We start from the raw sequence: 12,299 nt of genomic DNA, 5'->3' as shown, positions 1-12,299 counted from the left end.
TTTCACTACAGAGAGTTAGGGACCTCAGAGCCTCTTGGACTGAGCTGTCCCAGTCTGAATGCTTCAGTTCAAGTACTACAGAGGCATCAAATGAGTCAGCTGCCTGATGTTCTCTGAAGCTTTCAAGGTCCCTGTTCTGGTGCTTTCTGATCATTCTGATGTTTTTACAAGGGAGTATTTAGTTCTTACTGCCTACCAACACAATCTTGCAGACTTCATGTGTTCTGTTTCCTAGGAAGTTACTTTGAATGATGGTCAGTAGGGAGATGTGGGGGTTAGGTGGTGGTAGGGAAAATGCAGTGACTTTCCTAATGCTCTTGGGCAATATGTATGATTTAGTAGTCCCCTGTTATTTCCCTGTGGTGTGGGAGATCTAGATCCAAGGCTATTTCTGGGTTTTCATCATGGTGTATCAATGTATTTGGAATCTAGAGGATTCAGTTATTTAACTGCCTGTATGACCTTGGACAAGTCACTTAATCTCTCTGGGCATTATTTTAATTGAGAGTTGGATTAGATGACTTCTAAGATCTCTTCCATCTCCAGATCTATAAACTTTCCCGAACTTAGGTTTTTCAGCCTGTCAACTGACAGATCTTTATCCATTGTTGTTACCAGTTTATTAAATAATTCTTCTTCTTCAGAGGGAGATATATGGTTGTAACAGCAAGGACCCTGGCATACACAGGAGGGCCTGCTGTACAGGTTCTCAGATCTGCTTTTCTAAAAGGAAAGCAACTTTTAAGAGATCGACAATCACTTTATTCAAGCACATATATCATTCACTTAGTTCAGGAGAAAAAGTCAGCACCCTGGACTTCAGAGAAAATACAAACAGAGAAATAAAGACCAACAGACAGGGCTTCCAACTGTCTGACCATAAATAACACATACATTATAGATCAACAGACAGATCCAACTGTCTGACCATTATATACAAACATAGTAACCAGAGAGAGAAGCACCAACATCTGGGTTTTCAAAGCAAGAAGGCTCTTTATCAGCTGCCCAGAATCTCCTTTGGCCAAACAAACACTCCAATGAGTAAGCCCCAAAGTAAAATCTGTATAAAATGTATTTATACACTTTTCAGAGCTGGAGGGCATGACCCTCTGACCCAGTGCCTTAATAGAAATTCACAAAAGATATCAAGGCCTATTAATGAGTGGGGAAGATCTTTAACTCTTCCCACCACCCACCATTAACCTTACATTAACATTACAATACTTAGGGTTATTTTGGACTCTGCCAATCCTTAAATTTTCAATGTGAGCGTTTATATCTTGGAAATCTGCAGATGCTACAAATCAGGGCTTGATTTATATTTTTATTGTCTAGGTTTAATAAAATAATGGGAAAAATATTAATAATGCAGATTAAGCTTAAAAGTGTGTTGTTTATACTTTAATTAATTGTTAAATGTTTGCTAGCACTCTCCTGTATCTTTTTCCAGTTTTTATCTTCTATTCTTGCTACATGAGGAACTTTTGAATGGTCAGCTATGCCTGACAGTTCACCACAAAAAACAAAACAAAACAAAATACAATCTGAAACCAGGTTGAGTTATAGCTCCTTTCTTGAACTTGTGACTGATCACTGGCCATCTCAAATGGGCCCTCACTACTGCTAGGCAATCTTACTATGCCTCCCTTTTCAACTCACTAACCTAGTCTCAACAGTAGCTCCTCCAAACCTTTTCATCCCTCCTCAAACCTCCAATGGCTCCTTCTTCCCCTCATGCTCTCAAATAATTTGAGACCATCTACTGTGGACTCCTTCTCCCCTCTTCCTCACCTTCTATCACTCAGATGCCTTCTGCCACTATCTCCTTTTTCACCCTTGTCTCACATGAAAAAGTGGCCTTACTCCTTACCATGAATAAATCCTCTACTTGTTCTAGTGATTCCTTTCTATCCTATCTCCTCCAACAGGTTGCCTCCTCTGTCATGCCCATGCTTTCACTTATTTTCCATCTCTTCTTGTTTACAGGTTTATTTTCTACTGCTCATTAAAATGCCCATTTCTCCCATGTGCTAAAAAAAAAAGACAGCCCTCAATTGATCCTTCCATCCCTGCTATCAGCCTGTTTTTCTGCTGCTCTTTGTAACTAAACTCCTTGAAATGGCTGTCTGCAATAAGTGCCACTTTTTTTCTCCTCTCACTCTCTTCTTAACCCTTTACAATCTAGCTTCCAACCTCATCATTCCACTGAAACTGCTTTCTCCAAAATTACTAATGATCTTCTAGTGGGTAAATCCAATAACCTTTCCCCAATCCTCATTCTCCTTGAACTTTCTGCAGGTTTGACATTTTTGATCACTCTCTCCTCCTTGATACTCTCCTCTCAAAATTTTTGGGACACCAGTCTCTCCTGGTTTTCCTCCCACCTATCTTACTGCTCTTGCTTTGTTTCTTTTACCAGATCCTCTTCCAGATCATGCCCTATAAATGTAAGTGTCCCTCAGGCTTCTGCCCTAGACCTTCTTCTCTTCTGTCTCTATGCTGTTGATTCTCAAAGTTACCTCTCTCTGCTGACCTACAATCTTGTATCTTCTATAGTCTTTCAGCATTTAGAAATGGATGTCCAATGTCAGACATCTTAAATTCAAAATGTCCAAAACAGAACTCAGTACCTTTCCTCCTAAACATAGCTCCCTTCCTACCTTCCCTATTACTGTAAAAGACAACACTCACTTCCCCAAACTCTCAAGTTCACCACCTGGGAATTGTTCTGGACTCCTCACTATTCCTCACTCACTTTCTTTCACCATGTCCAAATTGTTGCCAAGGCCAGTTGATTTAACCTTTGCTATATATTATGTATATGCCTCCTTCTCCCCTCTGATGCTCCTACCATGCTAGTGAAGGCCCTCAGCATCTCATGCCCAGCCTATTGCAATAGCCTGCTGTAATGTTAATGTAAGGTTAATGGTGGGTGGGGGAAAGAATTAAAGATCTTCACCTCCCATTAATAAGCCTCAGATACTTTTTGTTAATTTCTAATGAGATACTGGGTCATGAGGGTCATGTCCTCCAACTCTGAAAAGTGTATATATTCTCTGAGGTGAGGTTTTACTTTGGGGCTTATTTTTTTGGAAGAAGTTTCCTATGCCAGATGAGACTCTGAGGAGCCCCCAGCTTTGAAAACCCAGATGTTGGTGCTTCTCTCTTTGGCAACGATAAATGTGCTGTCTATGGTCAAACAGTTGGAAGCCCTGTCTGTTGGTCTTTCTGTTTATAATTTCTACTTGTAATTTCTGTTTGTATTTTCCCTGAAGTTCAGATTGCTGACTTTTCCCCCTGAACTAAGTGAATGATACATGTGCTTGATTAAAGTAGATTGTTGACCCCTCAAAAGTTGCCTTCCTTTTAGAAAAGCAGATCTAAGAACCTGTACAGCAGGCCCTCCTGTGTATGCCAGGGTCCTTGCTGTTACACCTACTAGTGGGTCAGCCTTTCTCAAATCTCTTCACCACTCTAATCCATCTTCCCCCTCCTCCTTCCCCTCCAATAAACTCCAGTGGCTCCCTATTTCCTCCAGGGTCAAATTTCAAATGCTCAATTTGTCATTCACAGCCCTTCATAGCCTAGCCCCCTCTTGCCTTTCCAGTATTCTCATACATTACTGCCAGACATGTACTTTTTAATCCATTGATACTGATCTCCTGGCTATTCCATGAACAAGATACTCTATCTCTCAACTCTGGCCATTTTCTCTGGCTGTCCTCCATTCCTGGAATGTTTTTTCCTCTCCCACTCTGACTTCCCTGGCTTCCTTTAAGTCCCTGATAAAACCTAACTTCTACAGGAAGCCTTCCTTAACTCCTCTCAATTCCAGTACCTTCCCTATGTTAATGATCTCCAATTTATCCAGTAGGAAGCATACTTTGTATATATTTGTTTGTGTGTTATCTTTCCCTGTTAGAGTGTAAGCTCCTTGAGGCCAGGGACTGTCTGTTGCCTATTTTTGGATCCCTAGTCCTTAGCACAATGCCTAGCACATAGGTTCTTAATAAGTGTTAATTGATTGATTGATTAGGTTAATTATCCAGCCAAGAGAGTTTAAATTATCCCAGAATATAATATCTGAATTCACCACCAGGTGGCACAGCATTCCAGACATTCTTTTCGAGGCTTCCAGGAGCATATTCTGGCCAGTCACTTTCTATAAGGGTTAACATCTTAACAGCCTGTGTGGTTCTTCTTACCCTGACTTTGGCACACTTGACTCAGAAGAGTCCCTTTTAAAAATCCAATTAAGACAGGACTCCTAATTTAGTTTAGGAGATGAAATGGAATATTGATCAAATATTAAAAGATGAAGTCTACTATTTTTAACTGACTTGTGGCTTTCACTCCATAGATATATTCTTTCTTGGGTCATTTCTCATGACAGTCATAGATTCAGACATTTAGAATGTTTTGATCATACAGTTTTTAATAACATGAAATTAAATGCAAAAGAAATAAATCAATTCTTCTCTTTGAACTCATGCCTCTTGTTCTTTGACATAAATAAGAAAATTTTGAATCCATATACCCACAGCTTATTAAAAAGAGAATATTCACCCTCCCTCCACCGTTATCTCAGATTCATGGATTAAGAAAAAGTGGAAAAGATGACATTTCCCTCAACTCACTAATCTTTAGGCAAATTGAAATCCTAGTAACTGCTAGACCTCAGTTGATTTGGGGTTATGTTTTGGGGAAAGTTCTAATTCTCGTTGCCCTGACTTCTACCACTTTCCAGTTAAGTTCACTATTCATGACACAGTACTGCCATCTCAGGGGAAGAAGGAAAAGTGTGAGGAGAAAAGAAAATACCAAGCATAATTATTGTCCTTTTTTTCACACTGTTGGAAAAAGGAGAGGGTCATCTTGATCTCAGATAGAGAGGGACAATCTTTTTCCTGTCTGCATCTCAGAAATATCCTAGCAAATTCTTTCCTTCCTCCCTTCCCTCCTTCCTTTCTTCCTTCCATCCCTCCCTTTTTACTTCCTCCCCTTCTCCCTTCCTTCTTCCCTCCCTTTCATCCTTTTTCTCTTAACCTTTCAATCTCTTGGTCTTTCAGTTTTTTTCTATCTCTCTCAGAATCATTTCCTTGTACTCAGAGGAAAATAATACTCTAAAGAGATAAAATGGCAAGTCAAATTCTCCCAGGCTACATTCTGAACAAAATAAAACAAAAACAACTAACAAAGTTCTTTAGTGATTTGTTCAAGGTCATGTAATAGATGGATTTAAACAAGGCTAAGCTAAGAAATTACTGACCTTGGTTTCAAATGCTTTCCCCATCTCTCATGCCAAGAAATCCCTCTCATATTGTTTCAGGTATCTCTGGAGAATGCAAGTGATAAGGGGTGAATTAATGCAATGTCTTTAGATCTGCAGAACTTTTCTTAAAGTGGAAGAGAATTATCAAGTCCTGACCCTTTAAATTCCTACATTTGGTGAGAAATACCTCTCCAAATGAGTGATTTTTGCAGTAAATCAGCATTCATGCTAGAAAAATGAAAAGACAGAGACCACACAAAATTTGTATGTCCAAAATGAATATAGTCTCTATCGCTAATGAATGTTTTAGGAGAATGAGAGACAAGGAATGCTCCAAGTTCTTGGGTCTGCATTTCGGAGTAGGCCTTTATTAGCTATGTGGGTGACTCCTATGTGAGAGTGACTTTAAGTGGGGCTAGACAAGAAGAGAGTAGTAGAATTAAATCGATTCCAAGATTTCCCTTTTCATAAGGGAAAGGTTCCATTTCCGACGTTTATTAGTTTTCCTGACTTCCCAGTGCAGTAATTGGTGAGGAGAAGCAAGGCATTAGCTGTTGTTCTTTCTCAAGTATTTCTGCTTTGGAATCATTTAAGTATAATAATTGATTGCGGTGGTAAAGGAGGGAGGAAAGGAAGGTAGGAGAGAGAGTCTGAATCATAGCATGACTGACTTTGAGCCTGTTCTCTTAGAGACAGGGGCCTTGGTTCTCATGTTCTGAGAAGCAAGAACAGAGGAACTTTCTGAGGACCCAGGGCTCAAATCCTGGTTCTTCCATTTAACACATGTATGGCTTTAAACTCAATCCCTTTTGATCTGTTTCTCAAACTCTATGAATCCTTGCATATATGGTGATTATTTCATAATGAACTTCTTTGGGGAAAAGAGAAAGAAAGAAAGAAGGAAGGAATGAAGGAAGGAAAGAAAGAAGGAAAGAAGGAAAGAAGGAAAGAAGGAAAGAAAGAATGAAGGAAGAAAGGAAGGGAGGAAGAAAGGGAGGAAGGAAGAGAGAAGGTATCATTAAGTTTGTTCAAGAACTGAATTTTTTATTTAATTTTTGGGTCTCTTGAGCCAGTCTCTGAACTTTACAGCCTACTATAACTGCCCTAAACAGGGTAATCATTCATTCAGGGTCTTTTGTTGAGTATCTCATACATTGCAGTAACTTGCATCTGAGTCAGGCCTGAAAATAACTGCTAATGTGTGCTTGTATGTTTGTATTTTCTAGTGAACAATTCAGTTTGTTTATATTCACAAAGTAAAGTTGGCACTAACAGTTAAAAAAATTCTAAATAACAAACATCCTTCAGGGAGGGGTCTGAGCCATCATAAACAGTATATGATTCAGTGAATTGCAGCACTCATAGTTTAGCTGGCCCTGCCACAAGGGTGGAGGAAGCATGAATTTTAAAGTGATTTTCTCTGTCAGAATATCCTGGAAACCAAAATAAAAGGGCAGTTTAGTGATTTCTAGTCCTGAGGGGAAATGGAGATCAGGAAAGGAGATATCACATTTAAGATGCTGTTTATCACAGCAGCTGAAGTGTAAAACCTTAAAATAATGACCCTGATTTATTTATGTACTTCAACGTGGGTAGCTAAGTGGTGTGGTGAAAAAAACACTGACATGGAGTTAGGAAGATGTGAGTTCAAATCTGGCCTCAATTGCTTACTAATTGTGTGACCCTGAGCAAGTTTCTTAACCTCTTTGAGGCTTGGTTTTCTCATCTGTAAAATGGGGATAATAATAGCACCTAACTTCCAGGGTTGTTGTGAGGATCAAATGAGATAAAATCTATAAAATGATTTGAAAACCTTAAAGCACTATATAATTGGTAGCTACTACTCTTACTATCATTAGATCTGTGATTTCATTAATATGGGTACTCCCTCCACGTACTCAGATCACAAACACCTCCTTACTTCAGTGGATGAACTTTATGAGTTACTGCAACCAAAATTTTTTCATTGTCTCCTTGCCAACATCTGTGCTCAACTAGAATTGGTCATAGACTAAGATCAATAAGCCCACACTTGAAGCTTCTCCATTTTGGTAGGATATGCCAAAGCTTAGGTTCACAACTTTTATGAGCCCAGGGATACCTCTGTGCTATGATGAGGCATAAGACCACAATATTAGTAAGGGTCAGCCACACAAAGAACGGGGGATAGGAAATGGACCGTGGTTTCATTGGTATAAGGAACTATACCAGTGAGGAAACTTCCCCTACCAAACAATGTAGATTGGCACCCTTACTGAAACCTATGACCTTAGAGAGTTATCTGGAGCAGTGGTATGAAATTTAAATAGAAATAGATCTCTGTAGGCCACACTTTGACTTAGAAAACCACAAGTTAACATTATCTATGTTGTATTATATTTTTATTTATTTTGTTAAATATTTCCCAGTTACATTTTAATCTGGTTCCTGCAGAATTCTGGAGGCTGAATGAGGCCCAACCAACTCCAGTTTGACACCTCTGGCCTAAGGCATTGAGATGCGAAGTTCAATAACTGACTTAGGGTGATAGAATCAATATGTGTCAGAGAAGCAAAATGAATTCAAGTCTTCCTGGCTCCAAGACCAACTCAGCATCCACCATGCCATGTCACCAAAGTCATCAAATCTTATGTGGTCCAACAAATGTCATTCCCTTCTAAGTAATTGTTTCTGGAACTCTTCTTTAGGAATTACCTTAACAGTCAGTTTGTAAACCACACAGGAAAATCAGTCTCTTTACTTTTATAGTCATGTAAAAGTAATGAGATGTAAGTTGAAAATCCAGGCCTCTATGGAAAAAACCTTGCAAAGCTATTTCCTTTCCTGCCAAGTAATTTCTCTCCAGGTTCCAGCAGCCCTTATGTGATCAATAGGGTGTTGGGACTGAGAGGAAGTGAAGAATAAATGATAAAGTTAAAACTGTTTTTTTTAAAAAAAATCCCTCTCTACTAATATAACTTTAAAATTGTGTTCAGATTCATTAACTTTTTTTTTTTTTTTGATGGGGGGGTGTGTGGTTTGCAGATTTCTTCTGACCTTTTGGATAAATTTCCTCATATCAGATCTTTCTCAAAGATCCCAATAAGTTCCTTTTCCTACCTGAGGCCTCACTGGGTTCCGTGTCTGTTTCTCTTTAATATATCCCCCCTTTACCCCATTTCCCCCTTCTTTGCATAGAGTACTTGGGCAGAATTTTTGCCAATGCTCCACCTACCAACCCCTTGGATTCTCTGCGTAGTCAGACCAGACTTGAGTGGGAGGCTCTAAATAAAGCCAAGAACTCCTGACTTCTTTGCTAACTAGGTCATACATATTCCCTGTTAGTGATTCTGTGTCCTCATTTCCCAAAGGATTTACCTAAATGTTGTTCTGTGTAGCAGAAAGAAACAGTGGCTTGAGCCCAAATATGCCTTTTTTTTTTTTTACTAGCCTGGTGAGTAAATTTCCCTGTCTTTTATTATCTTCTGTGAGATAATTTAACTTCTTAATGCAGTTGGAAAATGTGGTGCAAATGATACTGTAGTAAATGAAAGAACTTCATCAACTTCTAATTAGAAATTGAACCACTATGTGGGTCGCATAATAGAAGAGCCTGCTTTTGCTAATCTACAACCGAAATTGGTTTGGGGAAGAGTTCATTGAAAGGATAAGGTGAAGAGACTAATTAGATGCATTTTAAAATTTCTTCCTACCCTCTGGTCCCTGATTGGAATAGTGTTCTTTCCCCACGAACTAGAAATACAATTTACAGCCCACTGTACAATGCCGAAGGGAGGACCTCCACTTACAAAACCCTTTCTAAGTTCAGCCCCAATTGATCTTCCAAGACTATTCTGGTTAGAAGGCATGTCACTGTGTGGGTCTGAAGGAGGAGAGACTTCTTTCTTCTAGACTCATATGTAAATTCCTAGTGGAAATCTAATCTTACTTAATGACAAAAGTCTTAGAATAGAACGTTGCTTCCAGATTTCACTGCTTTGGAAAGGGGGAGAGGCATATCATAAAATCATAAGCCAAAAACGATCAGATCTACTCCATTTCTTGCTGTTAAGAACCATCCTGGACTGAAAGGTTTCATTTTTATTCTTAAAGTCTCCAGAGAAATGATTACTTTATCTCTCCATTTTCTGGCATATAATTAGTCCCGTAGGCCCTTAAATACTGAGTTTGTATTGTCCCAAGAGATTAAGAAAAAACGAACTAAGGTTTTATGTCACTGTTTAATTCAAGAGAAAGAAGGAGTGGGAAAATAGTGGAATCGCGCAGGAAATAATCTGGTTCTCCCAAATTGCCTACCCCAAATATCTTAAAATAATGTTTCTAAGTGAATTTTAGAGTGGCAGAAAAAAATTATAAGTTGGGGTCAAGAGTTGTCCAGTATAAGACAACTTGGGAGGTGGGTAGCAAAGCACAGATAAGATAGGTACTTACTGCCAAATCAACAGACAGCAAACCTTGGGGACAGCTGTATGGGCAACAACCTTAGCTTCCAGAGCTTTTGCCCATGGATGGTATGGGTGTCAGGTAGCTGATCATGGGAAGATTGAGAGGGAAGATTACAAGAAAGGGGAAGAAGTAGGGCTCTTCACTGGCATTGGACTCAAGACCCAGGCACATTGATCTGACTCTATCCCAGACTGTGGCAGAGGGGGAGAAGGAGGAACACTCCAGTGAGGGCAGTTAGAGAAGAATGAGGGCCCTTCTAGCTGTGGTCACTTTCAAGAGAGCGAAGTCCCTGGTTTTCATTACAGGGCAAAGAAACAAGCTGACACGTGCAACCCCCAGGGAGCAAGACTGTTTGTGATGGTAATGGTGCTGGAAGCCCTGGTTGTGGTTTGGGGGTGGAAAAAAATACCTGAGTTCACATAAAGACCAAGGTTTGAGCTGGAGCAGCAGTGAACACACCTGGCTTTGAATCACAGAATATTATAAGAACCAAAAAGTCAAAGACTCCCATATTGTGTTCAGAAAACAACAGCATGAGAAACCTGGAGCTTGCAGCATTATTCCCCACACTCCAGGAGCAGGGCCTGACCCTAACAGAAAGTTGACAGTCAAGAAATAGGTCATTCAAAATGTGTAAAAAACAGAGAAGGAATTCAACGATAGATAGCTACTATGGTAATAGAGAAGATCAAGGTTCAAACTCAAAAGACAAAACAGCTATTTTTTTTAAAGTTTCAAAGAAAAATGTAAAATGGCCACAATCCTAAAAAGAGTTCTTGGAAGCACTTAAAAGGACTTTAAAAATCAAATAAGAGAGACAGAGGAAAAAATTGAGAAAAGAAATGAGTAATGCAAGAAAATCAAGAAAATTATGAAAAAAAAAGTCAACCAACTGGAAAAAAAGAGATCCAAAAACTTATGGAAGATTATAACTCCTTAACAATTAAAATTGGGCAAAGGGAAATAAATGACTTCATAAGACACCAAGAAATAATAAAACAAAACCAAAAGAATGAAAAAAATAGAAGGGAATGGCGAATATTTTATTAGAAAAACAACTGACCTGGAAAATAGATTGAGGAGAGATAATATAAGAGTTGTTACAATACCTGAAAGTTCTGATAAAAAAGAAGAGTCTATATACTATACTTCAAGAAATTATTAAGGAAAAATGTTCTGAAGTTTTAGAACTACAGGGTAAAATAGAAATTGAAAAAAATCCACTGATCACTGCCTGAAAGAAAACCTAAAATGAAGAGTCACAGAAACGTTATAGCTAAATTTCAAAGTCCCCAGGCCAAGGAAAAAATATTATAATCAATTAAATATTATAAGCAATTAAAAAGAAACAACTTAAATTTTTTGGAGCTAGAGTCAGGAATACACAAGATTTAGCAGCTTCTACCTTAAAATACTGAAGGGGATGGAATATGATATTCCAAAGAACAAAAGAACTGGGTCTGCAGCCAAGAATAACCTATTGCAAAAAGCTGAATGGAATCCTGCAAGGGAGTAAATTGATATTTAAGGAACTAAAAGATTTCCAGGCATTCTTGAGGAAAAGACCAGAACTGAACAGAAAATTTAACTTACAAGAATCAAGAGAAACATAAGAAGGTAAACATAAAAGGCTAAGTAATAAGGTTAAACTATTTGCTTCTTATATGGAAAAATGGTATTTGTAACTCTTAAAAATGTTATCATTGCTAGAGTAGTTTGAAAGAGTATGTACATAGATAGAAGGTTGAGTTGATTGTGATGGGAAGACTCTAAAAAAATAAAAGTGGGTAGGGATAAGTAAAATGGAACAAATTATCTCATACTAAAGAAGTTTGAATGGAAGAACTGTTCCAAACTGTGGAGGGCAAGTAGTGTGGGAACCTGATTTTCATTAGAAGTAGGTTAAAGAGGAAATAGCATATACATCTAATAGGGTATAAAAGTCTTACGAACTTAAAGAGAAATAGGAGGGCAAGGGGACAGAGATAAAGGATAAACTCCTAGAAGGGTGTGCAGATCAGGGAGGTAGCAATCAGAAGTTAATTAGACTAGTGAGGAGGAGATAGAATAAGAAGAGAGAAAGGGAAGGATAAACAGTGAGGAAAAATAGGATTATGGGAAATACACCACTAGTAATTATATCTTGAAATGTGAATAGGATGAACTCACCCATAAAATGGAAATGGATGGAAGAATGGATCAAAAACCAACATTCTAAAATATGTTGTTTATAAGAAACACATTTAAAAATGAGAGACACACATAGAGTAAAAATAAAGGGCTGGAGTAGAATTTATTATGCTCCAGCTGATGGAAAAAAATAGCAGGGTAGCAATCATGACCTCAGACAAAGTCTAAGCTAAATTGAATTTAATTAAAAGAGATGAACAGGGAAACTACATTAAATTAAAAGTTACCATATATAATGAAGTAATATCAATTAAACATATACGCACCAAATGTTATAGCATCCAAAGGAAAAGTTAAATGAATTACAGGTGGAAAGAAATAGCAAAACCACAATAATGAGGAAGTTCAACTTTCCCCTCTCAGAAGTAGATAAATCTAATTTAAAAAA

Source organism: Notamacropus eugenii, chromosome 2 (assembly GCF_028372415.1).
Source record: "Notamacropus eugenii isolate mMacEug1 chromosome 2, mMacEug1.pri_v2, whole genome shotgun sequence".
In the NCBI taxonomy this organism is placed as follows: Eukaryota; Metazoa; Chordata; class Mammalia; order Diprotodontia; family Macropodidae; genus Notamacropus; species Notamacropus eugenii.
Note: the sequence above shows the minus strand (reverse complement) of the source record.